General features: G+C 43.4%; 1 protein-coding gene and 1 pseudogene across 3 annotated transcripts in view; one reads left to right on the top strand and one right to left on the bottom strand.

The window, feature by feature from the left end:
• Alk (anaplastic lymphoma kinase) overlaps window positions 1-26,890 on the top strand; it is a 735,715-nt gene that overhangs the window by 330,211 nt on the left and 378,614 nt on the right. The gene's annotated exons all lie outside the window — the stretch shown is intronic.
• Gm19183 (predicted gene, 19183) lies at window positions 17,149-18,278 on the bottom strand (annotated as a pseudogene).

Below are 26,890 nucleotides of genomic sequence, written 5' to 3'. Positions count from 1 at the left end.
TGGGCAGCATCATCTCAGTTGCATGGGGCTGGGGGCAGGGAGACTGTGTTTTAGTCTTTCCCTTCTAGTGTTTCTCTGTCTCTCTGGTGTCAGGTGCAGTTTCTATCATAGAAAGGAAGACGTGCTGGGAGTCAGGTGGGGATGTTCATGATGACCGCCCTGTGATTTTTGTCTTTAGCATCAGGAGTCACCTCTTTCTTTGCCTTCTGAGCTACTCTATGTCGTCTCTTTTATCAAATCATTAATCTGTTCTAATTAGCCTTGCCTACACAATAGGCCCAAGTAACAGTTCCAATACTTTTGCTAGAGTGGCGGTTGAAAAATAGTTTTTAAGCACGTTTTGCATAGATTGTGGACATTTGACAACTTTTGTATTAGAGCATATTAATCTCACAAATAAGAATTTTGTTATGACACTGCCATACATTTTTTAAAAAATATATATAATATTATCTTTATTGACACATAGCTACCATACAAGCTTATTGGGTATATTTTGTATTTTGTTCCTAGAAACATAAATACATGCAAAATCACAATAAACTCAACGCAGTCAGGTGATATTTATTCACTGCCATACATTTATATCACATACTTTGATCATGTCAACCGCCCTCTTGCTCTTTGGGGTGTCATTTCTCTGTGTGTCTTTGCTGCCCTCTTGTCCCCAAATCTTCAGGTTCTTTTCATTGCCTGGAACAGTTTCTCATGGAAAGAAAGACTGTGGACTGTTGAGATGGCTCAGCGGGAAGGCACACTGACTGCTCTTCTGAAGGTCCTGAGTTCAAATCCCAGCAACTACATGGTGGCTCACAACCACCCATAATGAGATCTGACGTCCTCTTCTGGTGTGTCTGAAGACAACAGTGGAGTTATTTATAATAATGAATAAATCTTTGGGCTGGAGTGAGCAGGGTTGACCAGAGCGAGCAAAGCTCCTGAATTAAATTCCCAAAAACCAGATGAAGGCTCACAGCCATCTGTACAGCTACAGTGTACTCATATACATTAAATAAATAAATAAATCTTCTTAAAAATAAAAGAAAGAAAGATTGCTTAGAGATAGAAATGCTGAATTGCCTTGCCACCTCCTTCCCAAGTCCATTTTGAAGTGGGTGGTGTTATGAATATGGGTGATGGCTGCCCTATAGCTATACAAACTAAAGACACAAAACTCCAGACTGGAACGTTCTCTCTGGAAAGGAACTTAGTGGCAGTCAAGGCCCTCTTTGCCTCAGGCCCCTGCACAGAGATCGATGACGGAAGACGCACATCATGGACCACTTTATAAAGCATGACCTAATACAGCACATAGCATCAAGCATGCCTAGAACATTTTCATGTAAAGAAAGATTGCTTGGGGACAGGAGTGCTGAATCGCTTTGATGTGTTATGTAAAGGTAACAGCAAAATATTTAGCCTATAGGCTGCTGAACATACAAGATGTGGAAATAATGACGTTAAAACCTTGGCTAGAGAGCCAGTTTTCGTGTTCAGAGAGTCTAGCTAGAAGTGCTGGTGGGAATTTATGGAGGAGCCCACAATGCTTCAATCAGAACCTCTACGGAGATTAGGGTAAGAACAAACATAGCAGAAAGGTCCAACAAGAGAGCAGCCAAGAGGGAAGTCACAGTCGTAGCTGTGTCATTAGGAATTAGAGTAGGAAAAAGCATTTAGCAAGTGCCCACACTGCATTATGTGACTGATAACCAAGTAGCTGGAGTCCCAGCAGAGAGCTCAAGTCCTCACCAGCACATCCCCCAAGAGCGACAGGAAGAAGGCTGAGAGAAGTCACTGAACCTAACTAAAGGAAATCATTGCTGGTCATTGACAGGCAAGGCACAGTTGAAATGTGCTCTAGGACTTTTTTTCCTCTTTTAAAGTATTGTATACTTTTAAGTATATTTTTAATTAGATCTTAATGAGATTACAAAACTTCTCCCCTTACTCCTCTGGTCTCTCCCATGTGCCCTCCACTCAACTTCTCCTATCCCTACTCACTCTCAAACTGATGGCCTCAGTTTCTTGGATTTTTATTGTTAAACACACACACACACACACACACACACACACACACACACACCAATACATAAATACCAATACATAAATGCAATCTGCTGAATTAATTTTTGTTGTTTTTGTATATAGGTCTAGTACTTTTTTAAAAGATATTTATTGTCTTTGGGGGATAATAGCAGAGGAACTGTGCTAGAAATATAGAAGCTTTGTTCTTCATAATTATCATTTGGATGTGTGTGTGTGTGTGTGTGTGTGAGAGAGAGAGAGAGAGAGAGAGAGAGAGAGAGAGAGAGAGAGAGAGAGAGAGAACATTTTGAAGGTTTTGGCCATCTAACCCCAGGATAAGTAATTCTAGTACTGTGAATTTTTGTAGAAATGTATGTATCTAGCATAATGCTATTTGAGTAGAAATGTTGCCTTTTAAAATGTTTTCTTTATGTGATATACACAATATAGTGCCTGGAATAGTAGACATTAAATATATATCTGTCTTACAAATAAATGAAACCATTTGTTGCATTGAGTCAAAACTATAGACATTGCCATATTGGGGACTTGGATAGAGTTAGGCAGTTAATACTAAGATCACATTTCAAAAGTAACAGAAGTAAAAATAGCAGTCTGAAATCCCCATTACAAAGTGAGCAGCAAAATGTAGTTTCATTTTGAGTCTAAGCCATGTCAAGCTGCTGTTGGATCAGGGAGCTGAGGCAGAGAACACTGAGAATTGCGGGTCTAAATTGCTCTTCTCTGAGGTGGTCCAATCAAAGAGATGTGAGGCTGAATCTCTGCTAAATATCTGAGACATCAATAGCTAGACAGAGTATCAATGAAACCAGAAACAAAACCAAAACAAACTAGCAGAAGCCAATAACAGCCCACACTGCTATAGAGATGATGCTGTGCTCAGGGCTGATCATTTCAAATCATGCTTTGAGGAAGGATATACTCTTACTCTATCTCTCTCTCTCTCTCTCTCTCTCTCCCCTCTGTGTGTGTGTGTGCTGTATGTATGATGTATGTGTGTGTATTGTGTGTGTATGTGTGTATATGTGTGCTGTGTGTGGTGTGTGTGTAGTGAATAATGTGTATGGTATATGTCTGTTTGTGTGGTGTGTGTGTGGTATGAGTGGTGTGTGTTGGTGTGTATGTATGTAGTGTGTGCAAAGTGTGTGTGTATTATATTGTGTTATATGTGTAATGTGATGTGTATGTGTGTGTATGGTGTGTATGTGTGTAGTATACCTGTTTGTGTGTCTGTAGTGTGTATGTGTTGATGTGTGTGGTGTGTGTAGTATGTGTGTATGTTTGTGATATACCTGTTTGTATGCCTGTAGTATGTCTGTTGGTGCGTGTGGTGTGTGTGATATACCTCTTTGTGTGTCTGTAGTGTATGTTGGTATGGTATATGTGTGTGTGTGTGTGTGTGTGTGTGTTGATACATGTGGTGTGTGTGTGTGTGTGTGTGTGTGTGTGTGCATGTGTGTTATATTTGCTGGTGTTGATTTCCCTTTTTGTTTTTCTATTTTTGTTTTCAAAATAGTGTCTGAAATTGTAGCCCATGCTGACCCTACACTTAACATCCCCTGTCTCAGTCCTGGGATTCTACCTCTGCATATATATATATGGTGTGTGTGTATGTGTGTGTGTATGTATGCTGTGTGTGTGTAGTATATGAGTATGGTATGCGTGTGCTCTGTGGGCTGTGTGTCTCAGTCCTGGATATATAGCTATCACCTTTTAGGTATGTTGGAGGATGGCTCAGCAGTTATTAGCACTTACTGCTCTTCAGAGGATCTGGGTTTGGTTCCAGCACCTACATCAAGTGGTTTATAACTGCCTGTAACTCTAATCCCGGGGGATCTGAGATCCTCTGGCCATCATTGACACCTCTATGCACCTGGTGCACATAAATTCTTTCAGGACACACATACATACAAATTTAAAAATAGTAGGCAAATATTTTTAAAATAAGGAAACTACCCTTTTGTTCTTACCTATTGCAAATTAGCTCCTATGTGTAAACTATTTTTAAATACAGAACAATGCTAAGAAGAAAATAGAAACAGCAGCTCGTGGCAGTGCCACCTTGTGATTTTGGATTGTTCTTTCTAGATTTGGTTTGTTCCTAAGATAGTATTTTGGAATGCAGCTTTCCAAGATGAGACTAATTAGATTGTTCCTGGTAGACCAAGAATGGAGAAGCTGGGGGCTGACTCTCCATGCTTACCTCAGCCTTCTGCAGGAGGATGCTGGGCACACAATACGCAAGATGCTTCATCTTCGTCCACCGCCATGCTCTAGGCTTCTCATCTCTCTCCCTTCCATCCTAGAGTTCACTCAACTTCAGAAAACACTTCCTGCGTTTCACCTTCCTAGCTGCTACTTTGTCTTTTTAGATTTATTCCACCTATGGAGTTAAAATTTGATAGTTTTTCTTTTATTTAAGTTTGTCTCTCATGCCTTCTCTGATCTCCTCTCTCCCCCTTTACCCCACGCGGTGTATCCTTTTCTGCATCCCAGAGTGATTTCAAATTCTATATATGACAAGCAAGCACATCCACACGTGTTGGCTCCCATATGGTGACCTGGCTTCCCACTTAGCTCCCTGTAAAGCCAAACACTACTTGAGCAAAAGTGGAATTGTTTTCAAATATCCGAGCCCAAAGTGAAAACTGAAAAATCATCTTGATGGGTCCTGATATTGAGCTACTATGCTTCACATAACCTAAATATTCAAGTATTCATCTACTTGGCATCACAAAGAACAGACATCTGGATGAAGGACTGATTTCTTTTTCCCTTTTCCATCCAGATGTTTGAATAGTCTGAAAAGATAGATTTAGATGCATGGCTTCCATTTCATTTATAATTACTACTTGTAAATACCCTATTCCTTTGGTACCCGCATATATATATATATGCAGGGATTTCATTTTCCCTGGCTTCTTTGGCTTTATCCTGTTTATGTTAAAAGAAACACCAGGTCTTGGCTTTACTGCATTTTCCCAAGAGAAGTAAAAGATGGTGAATCACACACTCCTATAGAGACACTCTATCCTGTATCCCCAAAGAGAAAGTTTAACGACTACCTTTGTAACAGGTTAAGGAAGCCTCATTTATACTGTTTGCCCTTTCCCAAGGTAATCCTCCCATGACCACCTTTAAGCGATTGACATGGCTTTGCTGAATGTGGGGGTGGGAAGGCATCCACAGTTCACACCGTTCCATAGCATTTCCAGGAGACAGATCCAATACCAAGTATCAACCCTCAAATACAGATCTGGACATGTCTCTTAGGATCCAGTCACCCCTAGTAAGAAACATAGATTTTAATTAAGTACGAATATTTTAATTTTCATAGAGGCTACACTTAACAAGTGGTCAAGATTCTAAGTCTACTCTGAAAGCGGGACCTGCCCAACCGCCATGCCCTTCGCTCCACGCCCTTTGCTCCGTGGCCCAGAATATGCTTTTGAGAGTGGAATATCTTGTCAAGGTCCCATGATGCATGAGAGGGATTGAAAAGAGAAAACCACCTTCACGGATGTTGAATTTGCTGGTCCTTACATCTGAGCACTGGTTTCTTGCCAGTTAACCCAGTGCCATCTTCTTCCATCACTGAGTTTTTGGTTTTCTTTCCTTTAAGAAGAAAGATGTTGACTAGTTGTCGACTGTCTCCCCAAAGTGCACAGCCCTGAGCTCCTTCTCAGACAGATGTGGCGTTCTGCTCTGCCCAGGTGAGGGAGCTCTTGTAGGTCCTCGTGTAATTTCTGAAAGTCAAGCATCAGAATGGCAGACAGTGGCCGGAGAAACAGGGAGGACTGTCCTTCAAGGTGAAGACCATCCCCACACTGCTTAGGGGAACTCTCCTAGGGCAAGAAGCCACAGGTCATTCCACTGCCTGATTCTCATCTCAGCTATCAGCAGTGACTTAGCCTTAGCTGATATCCTCCTCATCTATCTTCTTTTCTAGGTCTACTCTGACATCCTGACACTGTCCCTTGCTTTTCCAAATACCCCATTACCCTTCACAGATCAAATTCCCCTTTGCTTTATCCAAAGCTTCCACTCCACATGCAAAACCAAATGCGGAGGTAAAGTAACCTATCACTCAACTTGGTCAGACCTCTGAGTACCAATTCATAGCTGTCTCTCCTCTATGTGTTACTGAAAGGGCATTTCTAGTTCCTAAGGGTTGCCACCATCCATTACCGCAAACAAAAAGAATCATCTCATGGTTCGAGAGGTCAAGGTGAGTAACAGCACACTCCCTCTGGAAACCCTAGTGCAGAGTCTGTTCTTGCCACTTCTACTTTCAGTGGTCCTTGGAGTTCTTGGTTTGGGACAGCAGAACCCCAACTTCTGTCTCTTTCATGTGCCTTCTTACATGGGTTGATGTGACTCCAATCTATTTTTCTCTTTCTTACAGATATTCTGCTTTTTATTTATGTCTAGATAAACCTAATCACATCTGCAAAGATATTGTCTTCAAAATAGATTCCTCTTGTGGTACACTGGTTGAAGACATGATTGTATGTGTGTGTGTGTGTGTGTGTGTGTCCCTCTCTCTTTCTGTTCTTTGTCTCTCTTCCACTCTTTTCTTTCTCAGGTCCCTAACTCCCTCTTCTCTCTGACCTTTAGTAAGAAATATTTGAAGCCCAGTCCAGCACAGTCTCTGTGGTGTTGCTTTGGAGTGCTGGGATTGTTATTATCATCTCTTTGCGTTCTGACAGAGTCCAGCTTTCACCTGGGTGCCTCTGATGTTTTACATTCTTCACTCTTTCTGGCCATCAGCATTAATGTTTTACGGGTTGGAAGTGTAATTGAGGAGGCAGTGGCTCACACTTGCCTCTCTCCAGCCCTCCCACCTGATTCTTCTCAATTCCTTCTGGAGATCACCATTTTTTGCCATCCAAGCCAGCTGCTGAGATGTATTGCTAAGCCAGTGGCCTTTGAGGTCCCAAGTTCAAGTGTTAAATATATGAACTTACTAGTGATATTTTAAAAAAATCACTAGAGATGAAAGAATTTACGATGTCAGAGTAACTCCAAGGGCCTTGATCAGTGATCTTATTTTACCTTACTTTGGAATTTTGTTTATGTTTGGGGGCTGCTGTGTTATATAAATTATCCAATGTCATTTTGTTCAAGCATAGTAGGGCGGATTTTTATTAAAGACTGGAACAGAGTCTGCTGCAATGGTATTTTGCAGCAGAAAAAAAGAGAGAGAAAAGTTTGGCTAACACACAATATAGCATGGTTGGGTGTAGTGTAGATATCCAAGAAGCAGGTCAGTGGGTACAATATTATGAATCTCTTTTTCATATTGCCAAACATTAGAGTAGAGGGGATTCTGGCTGAACCATCTGCTGTTTGCTAAAGCCAGACCCGGGCCAGCACATATCATATGGGGACATTGGACAAGGAAGGGCAAGATCCCAGCTTGGCCATATTTAGGAGGAAAGGCTTTCAACAAGCTAGATGATCAAGGTCCTTACTAGAACTGGATTTTACCAGGAAATACACAGATGGGCTAGTAGAACTTCTAGGAGCTTGACAAGGTTGGTCAAAGAAAGTATTTTCATTGAGCATGAAAATGACTTTGGATAAAAACAAAGCAAAACAAAAAGCAAAAACCTTTGAAGATGTCCAAGTGAAAACAAACCCCAGAACCTAGCCATGAGGCAAGGTGAATGTTGTTGACTCAAATTGGTGATTGGTCTTTGAGAAGTTAGCATTTAATAAAATTGCCGGTAGTGTCCTATTCAAGATAATTCAATTGTTTTATGGTTAAGAATGTATTTGTTCTTAAAATGCCTCCAGGTCAGAATCCTATGCTCCAGCTACCATTGTCCCGTAGATTATGAAATTGTTGATAATTAAAAAAAAAACAAAAAACTCTTTTGTTGACAAGCCAGGGAAACTGGTCTAGGCAGTGGCAGTCCAGGGGTGACTTTCCTGTGATGTGTTCAATTATGTCTTATTGCCTATACTTGGAGCTTTTAACACAATGACCCCCAAAGCCCTTTCAGACTGGCAGGTTGACAAACTTGCTGAAGGGCACTTTGCTATTTGTTTCCTATTCTCCCAAAGCGTTTATACCTGGTGGAAGGCTGCCTGCTCCCTGGTGGCCAGTTCTAATACCCGGCCATACTTTATGCAGGTTCTCTGCATGGTGATGAGACCCTTTGATCTAGGCAGCGACACCTCTTCTGATGGGTGACAGGATGTATTCTGTCACCCATCAGACAAGGAGGTGCTGCATTGTGGGTCATAAATAGAGCCCAACTCAGGGATAGCCAACCCTTGGGATGTATTTACAGTCACAGTTGGAGGACAGAGGGCTCTGGGTTTCTGAGACTTTTTAGAGGCCTGTATGGTTAAACTTGTGACTTAATCAAACCTATAAATCCTTTTATTCCCAACTTGACCACCTTCGCCCATCGGGCAGCTCTGAGACATCAGGACATCAGTTTGTCCCGCTTGGAGTGCTCACGCTCATCAGACTCCCTCTCTCAGATTTCCAGAAAGTGGGTCAAAAGCTAGCAAAGAAGAATAGCACTGTTAAAGCGGGAGAACCCAGTCTTCTGTAGCTTATAAATGCTAATAAAGCCCAGTACTACACAGAAGAAGACCTACCAGGCCACGTCTCAGCACCTAGTGTGTGCATGAAGGAGATAGATCACAAACAGGGACAGCCTGCAGTCTAAGGCGACTTGTAGGTGAAGACTAGTTTTGACACTCTCAATGCCTGAAGCAAAATCAAAAGAAAAGAGCTGCTTTGTGACAAGTGAAAATTACATGGAATCAAATTTCTGTGCCTATGAAATTTAGTTGGCACGCGGCCAAGCTCATTGGTTTAATATTGTCTGCGGCCACTTTCCCTGCAACAGCTGAGTTGAGTAGTTTAAACATAGGCCATCTGGTCTGCAAGGCACAAAATATTTACTATCTGGTCCTTTCCAGGAGGGGATTGCCAGCTTCTGGGATAACTTGGGACTGAACTGACTTCAATCCTTCTTCATCTTCAACATGAATAACCAGGACAGCAGTGTAACTTACTGTCCTGGTTGACACTTTTCTAAGAGCAAATGGGGATATAGTGCATGCGCAGAGAGTCTCTCCCTCTTAACATCTTGAGTGTGAGCTGTGAGCAGTCCTAATGCCAGCTCATGCATTGATCCAAATACTGCTGGATTCATTCATTGCTCTCTTAGGCTAATGGGGGGGGGGGCTGAATTCAGAGAGAGGGCTGGATTCAGAGATAATAAACCACTTCATACACTGTAGAGCTTATCTCTCTGTTTGCCTACTCTTTCCTCCGTCCCACGCCCCTCCATCTTATCAATATTTTGATATCGCTATACATTCTTTCTTTTTGGAGGAATAAATTCTTTAAAATCTGTTATCTTTAGCACATGAAAAAGTATTGACTGCAGCACACACAGAATCTTTCAGCTTCATTTTGGAAGTTGACCAAAACAATGCCAGCACTCAGTTTAGTTATTCGTATGGAAGATTGGGAATGAAAGATGTCAAAGGAAGAAATGGATCTTCCGACAGTTCTGTGTTTTCAGAAAGCCAAGCAGGTGATATTGTTTGTTTGTTTGTTTGTTTGCGCAAGGCCAGAGAATTCGTGGCTGAGCATGTGCCTCAACTGAAAAAAGAAATAGCTTCCAGAGCCTTCTCTAGGTCCTTTGTCTTTGTAAGAGGAGGAGGAAAGGAGGAAGAGGAGGAGGAAAAGAAAGAATGTGAGGTATGTGGGACCGTGCTATCAGACAGGTGTAAGAACTGATAAGGATGAGTGAGCTCAGACCCCAGGAATCTCAGAGATTTGAGAAAAACAGAAGATGAACCACTCCCTATCTGTCTCTGTACCTGCTCTGGAACGTGAAATCAGGACACCCCTCTGAGGCCCATGGGTACTCGGTCATGTAGCACTGACACCTGGAGTTTTTCTCCATGCTGATGAGGTATCTAGCCTTGCACCTTCAGCCAATAACTTTCCCTTCCTGAGTAGTCCTTCCCCCAAGCAGTATATAATCCCTGGTTCATTTTGAATAAAGTATATGCAGTCACATCCACCCTCAAAGAAAGCAATATGAAAAAGCATGGATCGTCTCAGAGGGCCGCTTTATTAGTGATCAACATGGGGCAGGCCTTTGTCTTAAAGCACTATACTCAATATTCTCTAAGAGGGCTTTCTCTCCTCTAGCCCCTGCAGTATTCTCAGCACTGGCTCCCAAGTTGCTGGATCCTGTTTGTCTTGGGTTCTGTCTTCCCCTTCCTGCGGATGCATAGATGCCCTGAGGGGAAGTATAGACCAAAGACCCCCTATTCCTATCCTTCTCTCACACTGGCATGTGGAAGGCCCCTGGGCACCCCAGCAGAGAGATAGACTTCAGTATAACTGAAGAAGAGAAGGAGGAGGAGGTGGAGGAGGAGATGACACAATCTACTAGATACATGATTTACTCTCCTAGGGGCACAAGGAGGAACGATTGCTCAGAAAAGCAGGCTCCATATCATCTTGGCTTTATCCTTCATTGTGAAATCAATGCTTTGGGTTGTGCTGAAAAATAAGCAGCAGGCTGAAATCAGTTATGGAAGACAGGTGTAACATACATCAGGCAACAGCCAGAACACATTGATCTGCTTGCTACACTGGAAGACGAGGAACTTGGTTCCTATGTCCATGGCTGAAGCATAGGACAATTCCATCCACTTCCTATGGGGGTTAGTTACAGTTACTTCATTTGGCCTGGGATAGCATTTAACCAAATACCTGTAGAGAAAGACTCCAAATAAGATGAGGTTCTCAGAATGGGATGAGTGACAGCAGAGAAAGGTGGATGGTCAGAAGTGAGCCAGGTCCCACCATCTTGGGCAGGTAAGGGTACACCTACCTCATTCATGGGGCCCTCAGTCTAAGGCTCTTTCAGTTCCCTATTGAGTCTGGAACTCACCAAAAGTCTTGCAAAGTTGTTAATCTAAACTTTGGGAACAACTTAAGGATTTTACATCCCCATCCTCTTTTGTTGTTGTTGTTGTTTTGTTTGTTTTGTTTTGTTTTTCTTTGCTTACTTGTTTGAGCTCTACATGTACAGTGGTGAGGTCTGGACATGGACCTTACAATGGGGAGACATGCCTTCCAAATTCACTTAGGCTGTTGCCTGCCTTCCAAAGAAACCTGTCTAACAAATGCTGCAGATGATTCTGGTTCCAGGGCTAGAGAACAATACACTGGCCCAGAGGATGTTGTAAAAATGAATGTGTTAATTTGAGTCCATGTCCTGAAACTTTGACAAATGCCTAGACCCACCAAGATTAATTATGGATTTTTGCTGAATTTACATAGTTAAATCTAAAAGACAAAAGCAGTTTTGACATGTGTATGCAGATAATTATTCTCAGATGTAGATAAGAACTAAACTTAACAAGTCTATTGAGCGGGTTATATAAGGATTAAAAGCCTGTGATCCAGAAATTATAACATAATGGAAACACAAAATGTATTTCTCAAAACTAATAGAAAAATAATTGATGTAGTTGAATTCACATAAAAAGCTTCATGTAAATAAGAAAGAGGCATTAATACCTCCCAAAGAAAAATGGACACCGACAGAAAGCGACAATTCAAAGAAGAAAGCATCCAAGACATTGACAGGGGATGAAAAGTCATTGAGATGGCTCGTCATCAAACCGGATAATTGCAAAACAACCCATTTTCAGCTACAAAATTATCAGTCGTCTAGTGATAACACAATGAATCCAGCAAGGATGCAAATAAAACAGGCAAACTACTTATGCTGCTAGACTCATGTCATGCCCACGGAAAGCCGCAGAACATTACGGAGGCCAAGTAAGTGACTCTTACGAACTGATTCTAAGATAATGATGACAAGCTAAAAGTAAATTCTGGGAATATTTTTTAACAACAACATTGCTAATACCAAAATAACCCAAAACAAGCAGGAAAGAGAAAACCTGAAAATTGTACTGCAAGCCCCCAATTGAAATGCAAATATATATAAATGATATCAGAAAATGCTCATGAAGCTACTGGGGGTGGGGTACATAAATATGAAACAAGGGACCAGAGAGATGGCTTGAGATTAAGAGTGAAAATTATTCTCATAGAGGACCCAAGTTCAGTTCTCAGGACCATACTGGGAAGCTCACAACTGCCTGTAATTTCAGCTCCAGTGGATCCATTCTGATGTCCTCTCTGGCTTGCCTGAGCACATACCCTCATGTGTACATACCTACATAGCGGCACATGCACACAATTAACCATTTTTTTTTAGAATTTATTATTATTATATTTTTCCTTTTCTTTGTCTTATTGTTTTTTTTAAATTTTTTATTAGGTATTTTCCTCATTTACATTTCCAATGCTATCCCAAAACTCCCCCATACCCCCCCCACTCCCCTACCCACCCACTCCCACTTCTTGGCACTGGCATTCCCCTGTACTGAGGCATATAACGTTTGCCTGACCAATGGGCCTCTCTTTCCACTGATGACTGGCTAGGCCATCTTCTGATACATATGCAGCTAGAGACATGAGCTCCAGGGGGTACTGGTTAATTCATATTGTTGTTCTACCTATAGGGTTGCAGATCCCTTTAGCTCCTTGGATACTTTCTCTAGCTTCTCCATTGGGGGTCCTGTGATCCATCCAATAGCTGACTGTGAGCATCCACTTCTGTGTTTGCTAGGCCCCGGCATAGTCTCACAAGAGACAGCTATATCAGGGTCCTTTCAGCAAAATCTTGCTAGTGTATGCAATGGTGTCAGCGTTTGGTGGCTGATTATGGGATGGATCCCCGGATATGGTAGTCTCTAGATGGTCCATCCTTTTGTCTCAGCTCCAAATTTTGTCTCTGTAACTCCTTCTATGGGTGTTTTGTTCCCAATTCTAAGAAGGGGCAAAGTGTCCACACTTTGGTCTTCGTTCTTCTTGAGTTTCATGTGCTTTGTATCTTGTATCTTGGGTATAAGTGGATATTAGCCCAGAAACTTACAATTAAACATTTTAAATACATTTAGAGAAATATAAAACAAACTTTCACATACTTTTAGTCTCAATTTTGCCAAAACAATTGCCGTAAAATAGTAATATGTATTACTATTTTGTTAACTATTTGTTACTGTTCTTTTTCCATGTGCTGAAATCAAAATTGATTCTTAAGTTTTCTTTCTTTACACCATCATTTGCAATGAACATTTAGTGGCTAGACATGTAGTTAAATTGGCACAGTGCCTTCCTATAATACACAAAGTCCTGGGTTCCATCCCCAGAACTGACTATATTGGATATAGTGATTTGACTTTTAATCTTAGAACTTGGGAAGGGGAGGCAGGAGAATCACAAGTTCAAGGCCATCTTCAGCTGCACAGCCAATTTGAGCTTGGAATACATCTGATCTTGTTTCAAAAATAAACAAATGAATGACTTTGAAACATTAAAATATTATATGTATTTATGTGTGAGTATGTGCTGTGTACATGTATATACGCACACACTACAGTCTGCACATGGAGGTCAGAGGACAACTTACAGAAGTCCATCCTCTCCTTCTACCATTTAGGTCCCAGGGATCAAACTTGGGTTGTCAGGCTTAGCAGCAACCACCTTTAGCTGGTGAGCCAAATCTTCCAGCCTGCTTCTAAATATTTTAAATTATATGTTCATGCATATTAAAAATTAAAATTTTAAATGTGAATAATTGAGTAAAATGAAGATACTTAGGAAATCTAGAGGAGAAAACATGGCTAGAATATTTGTCCTGTAGCTTCTAAGTACCCCCCAACCGTGTCACATACTATGATGTAGCTGATAGACCAAGTTATATACTTGGCTGTAAGCTTCCCTCGTTGCATACAGAAAACATGGAGTGATTTCACCTACAAAATTCACAACGTATGTACAGCAAAATCTAATCGGTTGCTTTAAAATGTGTGTGGTCTAAAACTAATCCAAGCAAGTAACAAATTGCCATTAATGCTTGAAGAGACCTGGCCCTTTATAACACAGTGCTACAGGACATGTTGGAAGTGGTGTTGCTTACAGTGGCCTTTAAATGTGGGCTGGTTTCTCTATGCTAACGGCTAATCAGAAAAGTAACCCGATTATCCAGCTACGTCTAAGGTGGGCTCTAGGGCAAGGAAACCAGCCCGTCTAGACAAGCACTCTATTCATACGCTGTAACTCCATCCCTAAAATCCACTCTTCTAAAGTTTGTTCTGAGAACCCCTAATTGTCAACTGCCTTCTGTGGCCACTCAGTGTGCACTACATCTCTCCAGAAGCCAGAGCCTACACTCACAACTCTAATGGTGTTTAGCCCAGCTTTGCCTGAATAGAAAATATTGGTCAATATTTTTGCAAGGTTCTGTTAAGATCCAAATAAGCCAGCCACCACCTTTTCTCAGAGTAAACTTCAGAAAAAAAAAAATTCACAAGGAAATCCAGTCTTTCAAATTAGTAAGGCTGAGGAAGTCGTTCCGTGGAAAGAGTGCTTGTCTAGCATGTACAACACCTCTCGAGGCTCCATCCTTATAAACAGAAAAACAATAGAAAATGGAGTATCACTTAGCATGCAATAAAGACGGAAACGTCTCATGGAAAGTCTATAGTTAGCCTTGCTATGCTGTCTGCTTGCTCTCTCTCTCTCTCTCTCTCTCTCTCTCTCTCTCTCTCTCTCTCCTCCCTCTCATATCTCCATCCTTCTCCTCTTCCTCCTTTTCCTCCTTATTCTCTATTCTGTCCTTCCTCCCTCTCCCATCCTCCTTTTCCCCATCTCCTCTCTATTTTGATAGAGTCTTGCTATGCAGCTCTAGGTGGCCTGGAACTCACTGTGTAGATCATACTAGCTCCGACTTCCTCCTTCTTCTGTCTCCTGAGTACTGGGATTACAAGCCTTCCCACCATGCCCAGACTTTCACTGTGCCTTACTATTCCTCTCGTATTTCATTCTGCTAGATTTGACTGAGGGATGCTGCATGGAGACTCATTTTCCTGTGGCCTAAGCTTAGACGTGGTAGAATTTTTTTTTCAGAGTTTGGGGAGTTTTGTACTTTCTCGTTTGAACTTTGGCTGCTCTCACCACAGTCCGTCTGGCTTTGCCTTTAGCATTCTGCCCACTGATACTCAGAGATCTGTGAAGACCAAAGCTAATTTCTTATTGTGTCATGTTATAGTTAGAGAGGCCAGCTTGGATACTGAGTTGGAGAGGATGGTGAGTGTTGATAGACATGTAAATAAGTCAACGTCTAATTAAATCTACATAATAAATAAATAGGTTGTCTCATTTATTTAGTAAACAAATTTAGGCAGATAATGAGATTTCAGCTAGAGGCTGCACAGCGCCCCAGAGGCATGGACAGCCTTTTAGCCTGATAGCAACCCACGTTTGCTATAGAAAGTTTATCTAATTTTACAAGTTCAGTGTTGAGAGACATTGCACAAGAAACAGAGGACTGCTCTTCTATATATGACTACGGAAGCAACCAGAGAGCAGCTCCCAGGATAGGGTTTTTGCAGAGAAAGGAAGCAACTTACTTGTGGTGATTGGACCATGAAAGAACAGAACATAGAGATCTGGGTGTTAACATTTAATGGGATAAAAAAAATTGATGAGAGTTTAATATACATCTGACCTGTGTTCTTGGTGGGGAGGGCTCTGTTTTGATTGGCGTCTATCTAAGAGGCAGAAAGGTCACTGTAAATTTTCTTGAATTAATAGAGCAGGGTCAAGAGCTCCCGCTGACCAGAACTTCCCTCCTGTCTATATAAAATGACTTTCTTTGTCTAAACAGATTCAGGACTGGGGAAAGGGAGTCTTTGTGAATATGAAGCATGGTGCATGTACCATAGAGAAAAACCTGATCTGTAAAGTGCTTGCAGTTCAAAGGGTGAGGTCCTGAGTTAGGTCTACAACCTAACTCAAGGTTAACCAAGGTGAAAAACCAAATCAAAATCAAACCAACCAAACAAGCCACCATCACAAAAGCCCAGAGGGGTTTGTGCTTGTAATCCCAGGGCTGAGAATGCATAGGCAAGCAGATCTCTGGAACTCATTGGCTAGTCCATCTCACTTACAAGGCAAGCTCTAGGCCAGCTAAGATCCTCTCTCAAAACATGGCAAATAGCACCTGAAGAATGACACCTGTGATTGTTCTCTGCTCTCCAAACATGTACAAACACATGCAGGTTGAACACATGTACACACACACACACACATACATACAAACACATAAGATAAATAGTAATGCCAATGTTTATTCATGTTTTGGGGGTTTTTTGGAGGGCAGCAAAGGTAACTTTAATAAACAGGCAAATTGAGAGGGTGAGCTGCACAGGTGGCACACAGGAGGCAGGAGACACATTTAGGAACAGAGGGACAGCCAAACCAAACCACCAGAAGCTCCCACTTCAAACACAAGTCCATAACACAGTTTTAATTTGGTCACCTTTAACAATGGCCCATTCTCTTAAGTTTTACAATGTTTGAAATTTATGCTCAAGTGGTTATGACTTTAAAAAGCATAGGACCACACCAGAAGGCCAATCCCACCAGCAGCTCCCGGCTGTTACAGCATTTATCATCCCGAGGGCTTCACTCTGACGTAGCAGTTGATGGCTAGGTCCAGAGGGGCCTGCCCTTTGGCTATGTCTTCAGAGGATGGTATCGTCAGCCCAGGGAATCGTGAGCTCTACAGCACTGGCACTGCTAGCAGCCACGCAGATGCTGCCGGTCAGTGCCCATCCTGAGAAGCTGCAGAGCTGGCTCCCAGGCCTCACTGAGCCTCCAAAGAAACAGGAGCGAAAAATGGCTGAAAGAAGTCAAGTATATTTCTTTACCCAGGGCTGACCCCCTGGTACAAGAGCAGATATAATAAATAAGGCATGGTACATTCAGTAAAGCATCACCTCTAATGTCCTCTGACAGAGTACTTTGCCTAAGAAAAGACTTGTTATGCAATAAATGACGCTAATTACCAAAATGTTTAAAAACACCCAAACTTTTAAAAGTTCCAAATCCCTAATTTATTAGACAGCAGAAAAATATAACAGTTTCAGGTAGCAAACACAAACAAAAAAATGGCTTAGGAGAGGAGAATCGTCAGACTACTGTACAAGGATACAAAGCGTCCCTACCAAAAACAATCACAGGGCACAGAGACAATTCTGTTATGACAGAAGACATAGAAATCCACACACTAGACCAAGTGTCCAATGGATGCAAGCAGGCCTTAGGGGAAGCATGTGTTTGTAGGAAGCAAAGCTTTTCCAGAGAAACCACTTTCATCAGATGATTACGTGGACTTGGGCTTTGTTTCTTCGTCTATCACTTGGCGAATGAAGATACCATCTTCAGGATGCCCAGTGTCATCCATCTTATACATATATGATGATGCTATTGCAAGCGTAGTTCCGTCATTACTGAAGGCAAGGGAAGTGATGTTGGTGGGGTACCGATGGAACTGGCACAGGTGCTTCTTGTTAAATGGGTCCCAAATATTTACGAATCCATCCGAACCACCTGTGGCAAACGTGTTGTGGATGTTGTGAAGTAGATGGTGTTGACTGGGTAAATCTGCTCAATGTTGTTCTCCTTTAGCCTGTGGCACTTGAAGGCGTACTTCTTCTGAACCTCAGGGCTCGGGTCCAAGTATTCTACAACCACTCGGCCTTCGATGGAGCTCAACACATAACACTGCTTGTTTGGGAAGGCTTGGATGCAGCGAGTCTGGACTCCCTATGCTGCTGCACATAGCCCCATGCTCCTCAAGTCCCACACCAGCACTCTGCGGCCCACCGTGCCCACAATCAGCCTGTCCCTAGACACTGACAGGGTGTAGACCTTTTCTGGCTGGGAGAAGGTCCCAGTATTACAAGGAGGTCTGGGGTCCCACAGTTTAACTATCTGATCCCAACTTCCAGTAACCATCACGATCACTTCTGGACAGTATTCAACACATCTGATAGGGGCATCATGAGTTCCAACAAGATTTTCTTGATCAGTGTTCAAATCATGCATGTTTGATTGATGATCTAACCCACCACTCCAGGCATGCGTTGGATCGTAGACTGTGTATCCTAGGAGGAGACCAGGAGGAACTGGGATGTGTTAGGGCCAAACTTAACCAAGGAGACGCTATCCTCCGGTGGCTGGTTCAGCTTTAATTCGTTCGAACCGGTCATCTCGTGTCCACCTAAACAACGTTTCTGCAGCGGCCACTACCCATTTCTTCATGTTTTAATATATAGGTAACAGTTGGAAACCGTGATGGTTGACATCTAGTGTCCACTAGACAGGCTCCAAATCACCTAAGAGCCAAGGCTCTGGCCATGCTATGAGGGATCATCTTCATTAGGTTAAATGAGCTGGGAAGAGCCTTCTTAACTGTGAGGGGCACCAGTGTAGTCCAGGTTCCTGGGCTACCTAACATGAGAAAGTGAGCTGAGAATTTCATCCACCATTATCTGCCTCTAACTGTAGAGTCTGTGACTAGCCACCAAGACCTCCCCGCCTCCTTTGAACTATGGATATATATATATATATATATATACACACACACACATATATATAATGTATACACACACACACACACACACACACACACACACATATATATATATATATATATATATATATATATATATATATATCCTTTTTTTCAAAGGTTTCTTGTGGTGTTTCTTCAGAGCAACAGGAAGGATTAGGAAGACAGAAGCAAAGAGGAGGACAAAATGCTTTCTCTGGGTTTCAATTTAGTCTTATTTCTTTATGCAGTGACGTTGGAAAGAAATGCAAGTCTCCTCTGCTTCAGTGTTTGTCTCTCTCTCTGAGTCTATGTCTTGTGCTTCAGTGTCTGTCTCTCTCTCTCTGAGTCTATGTCTTGTTCTCTCTCACTCTCTCAAACAAGTGTGGCCATGTCTTGGGAGAGGATCTTGATTTCACATAATCATGTGTACAGGGGAAAAAAGTCTCTAGAAACTAGCAAGGTGAGGTGGCATCACAGTGACCCTTTAATTTGCAAATGCCCTTCAGAAGCCTAGCAGGTACAGGACAGGTGAGAGCATCCACGATATGGTGTCTGAGCAATCCATCACATCCCAGGAGCCAATTTTAGTTCCTAGGAACCAGACTCACGAGTTCCTGCCTCACACTCTCTCTCCAGGCTCCAATAGCAAAATGCAGAACATCTTTTTTTTTTAATTTAGGAAAACAACAACAACAAAAGACAAACAACAACAATAAAATGACCTTGGAGGTGTAATGTTTGCTCTCCCAGGATCTGGAGCAGAGTTACCAGGATCTACCAAAACGTCTTTCCACTGTGATTGCTTCAGCAAGGAGGCTGTTTCTCTAGGCTGTCCTGTCCTGGTGCTTTCCTTCTAAGACTCTCGGGTACTCATCCCCTTCTACTTTCCAGATGTGGCCTTTGAGGGAGTTCTCTCCAAGAAAAGGGGGAAACAGGGCAAAGCTGGGGACTACTGTGGAGAGATCCCCATGTCGGCAGAGAACTCGTGCCTTACATAGTGAGGGCCCAGAAAGCTCTGGTTGAGTGAACGTCCAACTTGAACCTGCACATGTGGATGGGAGAGAGAAAGGTCTCTGCAGAAAGCTTTGTTTTGGATCCAGCATTCGTCACCCATAGCCACTCCTCTTTCTGTCTTGACTGTTCCTAGCCTATCAGGAAGTGAGGCAGTATGGACATTTAATCCATATATATATATATATATATATATATATATATATATATATATATATAAAATAAAAATTTAAAAATAAGCTCAGCACAGTCAGAGGTCCAGTCTTTTTCAGGAATTGTTATAGTTTGGAAAGAAAGGAAGCACGGGCTCTCTCACTCCTCCCTCGCTGCCCTGGTTAACAGCACAGGCTCTCTCTCTCTCTCTCTCTCACTCACTCCTCCCTCGCTGCCCTGGTTAACAGAGGGGATCATTCTTCCTTAGGGACTTGGGTCTTGGTACAAGTGGAGATTCCCATCTCTCTAACCACAAGCACAGCCTCCAGTGCACCCAGTCATCCTTCTGCTTCCCAGGTCTCCCTTTTCCAGGGCACTGACATCGAGAACGATGAGTGGGGTCTAGCGAGGAAGTGGGCATAGCAGAATGTTCTCTTGGTGATGGAGCTACAGGTTAACTTTTCTTCTGAAGGGTTGTCATGGGTAGACTTTGGTCCATGATGTTATTTAGTGACAACCTAAGACATATGTAGAAGAGACATATCTGGCAAAACTCGGTAAAAGAGACACCATATGTTCTCCAATGCTGATCCATCCCTGTATCCTTGATATTTCTTTCTTTCTTCAGAAGACATGAGAATACCTCGCCAGGAAGGGCCCATAAACCACCAGTTGGCAAACCTAGCCAGCCCCAGACCTGGTCACTCTGAGCCCAGGCACAGGCACAGGCTTTCTGCTCAGCATCTTTAAGGCCTCATGACTGGGCATCGTAAATAGTCTCAAACTGCACCAGGGACTGTCTTTGTTCAAGCTGAACTAAACTGCCATATGGATGACCACCTTTCCCCTCACATCTTTTTGGTGTAATTTGAAAATCACAGCCCTTGTACCTACCCGATAGGGACCACATGTTCTTTATATTCCATATTATCCCAAATTAAAATGGGGGCTGGTAACTGAATTTTTCTGTGTCCCCTGTAATAATGGAAACTCTAACCTGACTCCCAATCAAACTTTGGGAGAAGGTATCTCAGATTAGAAGGGTTTTCTGCAGATCTGATTTTTATGCAGTCACAGCATGAGAAGAGACAGTAGCCCTGGACTTTGGTAATGATGACATTCAGATGCCAGCACTGGCCTTGTGATTTGGCTCCTGTACGTGACAGAGAGCCAGCAAGAGACTGCATGAGAGAGGACGGTGAAGGGGATGCATCTGGGCTTCATTAGTTGCAATGTAATTTACAAAAGGCAGCTTTTCAGATGTTGGGATAATCAGCAGGCTGTTACGAAGGTAGTATATGGTAATCACGGCTTGACGTGAGCAATCTACCCTCAGTGAGAAAAATGGATTAATGAATTGGACTTGCAGGGCAGCAGTTGAACTTTAATAATGATAATAATAAAAACAAATTGAATTTTTCCCATGGCTTAAGAATCCTCTGGACATACACATAAAATCAAATGTTAGCAAAAAGAAAGAAAGAAAGAAAGAAAGAAAGAAAGAAAGAAAGGAAGGAAGGAAGGAAGGAAGGAAGGAAGAAAGAAAGAGAAGAAAAAGAAAGAAAGAAAGAAAGAAAGAAAGAAAGAAAGAAAGAAAGAAAGAAAAGAAGAAAAGAAAAAAGAAAAAAGAAAAATAAATAAAAGGTTGGTGATGGTGAAGATGGGGGGGAATGAGCAGGGAGAAAGGGCCACTCTTCTGGGTCTCAGGGCCAATTTCCCTGTTATAAATACTGCGAGTGTTTGGGCAGTGGCTGAAACTCAGATGGGTGGGGTGAGAAGGAGAAAGCGAGGCAGGGACCTCTCAGCCCAAACCCAGCATGAATCACACAGTAATGGACAAGTAATTTAATACCGTTCTGGAGCTTCGGAGTCAATCATGGCTTTCCCTACAACACGTCTGGGCTGTGGTGGGTGAAGAACTTGAAGCTGTTGACTCTGAAAATTATGCTCTCTCTGGGAGCAATATATGCATGTGCCTAACTTGGTCAAAACCAAAGTCTTTGCTGGGAGGTCTGGTAACCTTTCCTTTACATAGCCAATCTCGAAAGCTGGGAACTCCCTTCATCGACTGCAACACAGGCTTCACTCCCAGGAGGCTCTCCAGGACCTCAGAGCACCTGTTTCTTAGGGTCGCGAGTTGCTTTTACGAGCAGTGATTTTTCTAGCCTGATGCATGCTGGGTACTCTTGGAGAAGGCCCAGGCTAGTTCACAGAGACTGAGTTCACTTGTGGGGCAGAGAGGAAAAGAAATAATTACCAAGAGTCCATGAGAGAACACCAGGGATGGTGTGTTGGCCAGGGAGGGTGTGGTGGCAGGCTGCTGGGTTTTGATAGTCTACATGATCATCAATATCTGGCTGGATGTCATCTATTTTATTTCATTTCCCTGTGAGCAAGCCTGTTGCCTCCCTGAAGAACAAAATGAAGAAGCCACAGGGATCTTGAAGGCACCCAGAGAGTGTTGGATAGGAAGGGGAGGCGGACACTGCTTTTCCATGGCAGGCTGACGTGAGATAGAGTCCCCAGTGCAGGATGAGGTATCTTTAAAGGCAGGGAATTCCAAAGCAGAAGAGATTGCTAACAGTAATCTGCCCATAGGTTCGGCAATTTAAAGGCAAGTGTGCTTGCAAAGATCCTCATCCAGGAAGGCATAGAGACATCTCTGAGACTGTGTGACAGGCAGGCAGGATGAAGGGATGTAGACGAGGCAGAGCCAGTCTGGAATCCGTATGGTCCAGAGGCTGGATGACGTCAGACATGGCTCTGGTGCTCCCTCTGTTATGGAACCAAGCACCCATTGGCTTTTGTGGCCCTTCTTGCTTTGCTTCATGGGAGCCCTGTATCCCAGTGGGATAAAGAATTGGTTCACAGTGGACAGTTCTCCAAGACCCTTCTTCAAAACCCTCTCTGGTAGTTTGTGAGTCTAAAAATATCCTGGACCCTGATGTCTGAAGGTGACACTGTGTATCACAAACCCATGTGACCCGACAGTGAGCTCAGAGGCTAGGAATCTCCCTGATCCTTTTCACACATAGCAGAGAGCCCAGTGCAGCCAGAGGCGACACCCTGGTCTGGCATGTGCCTTTTTTTCTCCCAACTTACCTCTGATTCAAGGATGGCAGGCCCTCTCCGACTGAAAGAGAAGTCTCGGTTGCCATGAGCAGTGGGTTAGGCTGTTGAGATAGCTAGAAAAGACACACCACCTGACAGTTCACTCCACATGAGAAGTAGGTCAGAGACTCGCCAAGCGTGTGATCTGCTCCCAGGTGAGTTTCAGGCCCCTGGGAAACAAGTTGAGAAGCTGCTTCAGATCCGTGGGGATTTCGTGCTAGAAGGAGAGCCCTGTGATGAGCTTCGAAGCATGCAGCAGCGGCATCCCCTGGGACCAGACCTTGTCACCTTTCTTTCTCTTCACTAATCCCTCACTGTCATGGTCCCAGTTGGTTCCATGATTCCATTGGTATCCATGTGGACTCAGCAGCTCCACACACCTTGTGCATCCACTGCTGTGACCAGTGTTGTTTAAAGCAATCAGACGTGTTTCTAACATTGGACCATGGCCATGCTGCTGACGTTCATCACACTGCAGGAAAGCAAGAAAGCATAGTTTATAAAGTGACTGCTGGGTGCCACAACAGGACATTCCAGGACCATTACAAAGACCTTCTGCTGTAAGCTCATCTGGAGTGCTAGCTTTATTTATTTCAAAATAAACTAATGGAGGATTCAGGAGGCAGGGTGGGGGGAGCAACTCACTGAGATCTCAGATGAGTCCAATGCCCCAACTCAAGCACAAATGGACTTTAGCACAAACTTCCAGTACAACTTCCTTCAGGAACCAGATAAATCCTTGCAATCCCAGAACAGGGGTAACCCCTATGGGCTGACAGAGAGCTAAAAAGTCCCCATACCACCTGTGAGGAGAAGCTGTTTAGCGCATCAGCAATCAACAGGTGGCTCACCAAGAGCACTTGGCAAGCTGAGACATAATCTCAACAGGGAGGGACAAATGCCAACACAGCTTCAGCTGAGAACATAAGCCCTTAGCCTCACTAAATTGCCAAATGGCAATTGATGTGGGGAGCAGCCAGGCTTGTGTGTAGTCGGGGGATGGGATGTCTACTGTGTATTTGCAGGAAGGACGCAGAGAAAGGGAAATGGAGGGATCTGTCCCCTCAAGAACTGGCTGGCCAGACCTAGAGCAAGCAGGATGTGGGGGAGGGGGGCAGGGTTGAGATTTGGCTCCTGCTCTTTTGAGTGCCCTGTAGAGCTGGTGAGTTTGGGCAAAGCACACTGTGACTTGGGCAATGTGTTATGGTTATTTGAGAATGTGATTTTCAGCACATATTTCTCCTTGTCACTCATACACCAGTCTCTAAAATGACCCCTATTGTAGGTCATGCAGCCTTGAGGAGCAAGTCAGTCAGCCTCCGTTCCTGACCCTATACCCACCATCATTCCATCCTCTAAAGGTGAAACAGAAGGGCTTCAGTCTCTTGCCTGAAACTCTCATTCCTTCTGCTTAGATGTAGGACAAGCAGGAGCCCACAGGCAAGTCAAGATGGCCAAGTGTACAGGAAGTTCTCGAGAACAAACGCAGCCCTGCTGCACCACTCTGGTCATCTATGTATGTCTTTCCACAAGGTCTCCAACTAGGGACCTGATGTGAGGAACCCTGGACATATGTGAGGATGCTATTACATATTTGATGAACCAAGCAGGTGTGGCCAACAGAAACACCGTTCCCGGCCCCAACACAGCAAAGGAGCGATTGTCTACCCAGAAACTTTGCAAAGGGCTGGGAACTCACTTATCCACCGGCAAAAAAATTGCCAACCTGGGGATTCAGTGCTGCTTCTCTGCAAAAACAGGCGCTGAATTACCCTGCACTTAACAAATGGCTGCCCTGCTCTCCTAAAGCTGCCAACACAAATTGAATTGTGTTTTTTCATTGGTGTATACAGTGGGTGTGCTCTTGAGCCAGCACTAATTTCCCCCAAGCAAGATAAATGCAGAGACCTGAACCTGCCCGCTCACATTCTGTCTCATTCTAGCAAATTAAAATGTCACGGCGCCACAGCAATCCTTTAGATGTGGTCAGATGGGGGACTGGGGTGCTATGGGAGATGGGGACCTTTCATATACTCTCATAATAGGCCTCAGTCCTACGTAGATGACAAAGGAGACAAGAGACTGATAAAAGCAGGTTAAAACATTCACAGATTACCATAAAATAAGACTGTAGGCAAGAGGTGTTTATTAGATTGTGCAACAATAAAAGACTTTACTTTGTCGGTTTTAAAAACCTTTAATTTTATCACATACTTTTTAATGTATGCGTTTGTATACGTGGTCACTCATGGAGGATATTCTATTTCATGACACACTTGCAGAGGTCATAGGGCATTTCTGAGTGCCATTTGTCAGGTGCATTCTACATATTATTTGAGACATCGTCTCTCATTGGCCTGGGATGTCACGTATGGGGCCAGGATAGCTGTTCTGACCTGGAAGCTCCTGCCTCCTATCTCTCCATCTCTGGGAGCACACAAAGTACCACGGCACTCACTTTACATCCTGGTCCCTCCCTCTCACAATATTTCCTCCTATCTCCCCTTCTCCTCTGAGTGGATGGGGTCCCCTGGGTATTCCCCAACTCTGGCACATCAAGTTTCTGCAGGACCAGGCACATCCTCTCCTACTGAGGCCAGACAAGGCATACCAGCTAGAAGAGCATATCCACATATCGGCACCAGTTTCAGGATAGCCCCTGTTCCAGTTGTTCAGGACCACATGAAGACCAAGCTGCACATCTGCTACATATGAGCAGGGAGGCCTAGGTCCAACCCATGTATGTTCATTGGTTGGTGGTTCAGACTCAGAGCCCCAGGGATCCAGGTTAGTTGACTGTATTGGTCTTTCTGTGGAGTTCCTTTCCCCTTTGGGGCCTGCAATCCTTTCTCCTATTCTTCCATAAGAGTCCCCAAGCTCCATCCACTGGTTGGCTGTAGAGCTCTGCATCTGTCTGAGTCAGCTGCCTCTCAGACGACAGCCATGCTAGACCCCTATCTGCAAGCATAACAGAGTATCATTAATAATGTCAGGAATTGGTGCTTACCCATGGGATGGGTCTCAAGTTGGGCCAGTTGTTGGTTTGCCATTCTCTCAGTCTCTGCTCCATCCCCATCCCTGCATTTCTTGTAGACAGGATAAATTTTGTATCAAAAGTTTTGTGGGTGGGTTAGTGTATCTCTTGCTCTACTGAAGCTCCTGCCTGGCTTCCAGAGGTGGCCTCTTCAGGCTCTGTATGTCCAATGCTGTGAGTCACAGCTAAGGTTACCCCCACTGATTCTTGGATGCATCCCTTTTCCCAGGTCTCTGTTTCATTTTGGAGATGCCCACCACCTCCTCACCCACCCCGTGCAAATAGTTTTATGTCAACTTGACACAAACTAGAGTAATCTGAAAGGAAGGAACCACAGTTGAGAAAATGCATCCAGGAGATCTGACTGTAAGGCATTTTCTTAATTATCGATTGATGGGGGAAGGGTCAGTCCATTATAGAGGGGATCATCCCTTGCCTGATGATTCTGGGTTCTATTAGAAAGCAGGGTGAGCAAGCCAGGAAACAACCAGTAAACAGAACTCCTTCATAGCCTTTTCATAAGTTCTTGTCTCCAAGTCACTGCCCTGGTTGTGTTTCAGTCTTGACTTCCTTTGATGATGAACAGCAATATGGAAGTGTAAGCCAAATAAACTCTTCCCACCCCCCAATTCATCTTTTGGTCACGGTGTTATGTTGAAACAATAGAATCTCTACCTAAGACGCTTGAGTTCTGGAAATCTGAACTCAGGCCCTCAGACTTGGGAGACTCTCACTCTCCTGACTGCCCAGACTCCCTGTCCTGAAGAAATATTTTTCCATAACTGAAGTCTTTTCAAGGATGCTCATTTCCCTCCTATTCACTCTCAAACTGACCCACGATCAATGTGCCTTGAGTCCTATGAAAATTTTCACCCAAAGTTAGTCACTTCATGAATCAGAGCTCATCAGCCAACCTAGTTCAGCCCATCAGAAACTGTCAGAGGGGAAGACCGTGCAAGGGGATCTTCAGACAGGAGGAAACAGACCCCTGTGGCAGCCTGCA

The sequence above is a fragment of the Mus musculus genome, chromosome 17, assembly GCF_000001635.26.
Source record: "Mus musculus strain C57BL/6J chromosome 17, GRCm38.p6 C57BL/6J".
In the NCBI taxonomy this organism is placed as follows: Eukaryota; Metazoa; Chordata; class Mammalia; order Rodentia; family Muridae; genus Mus; species Mus musculus.
Note: the sequence above shows the minus strand (reverse complement) of the source record. Positions and strands in the feature narration are given on the sequence as shown.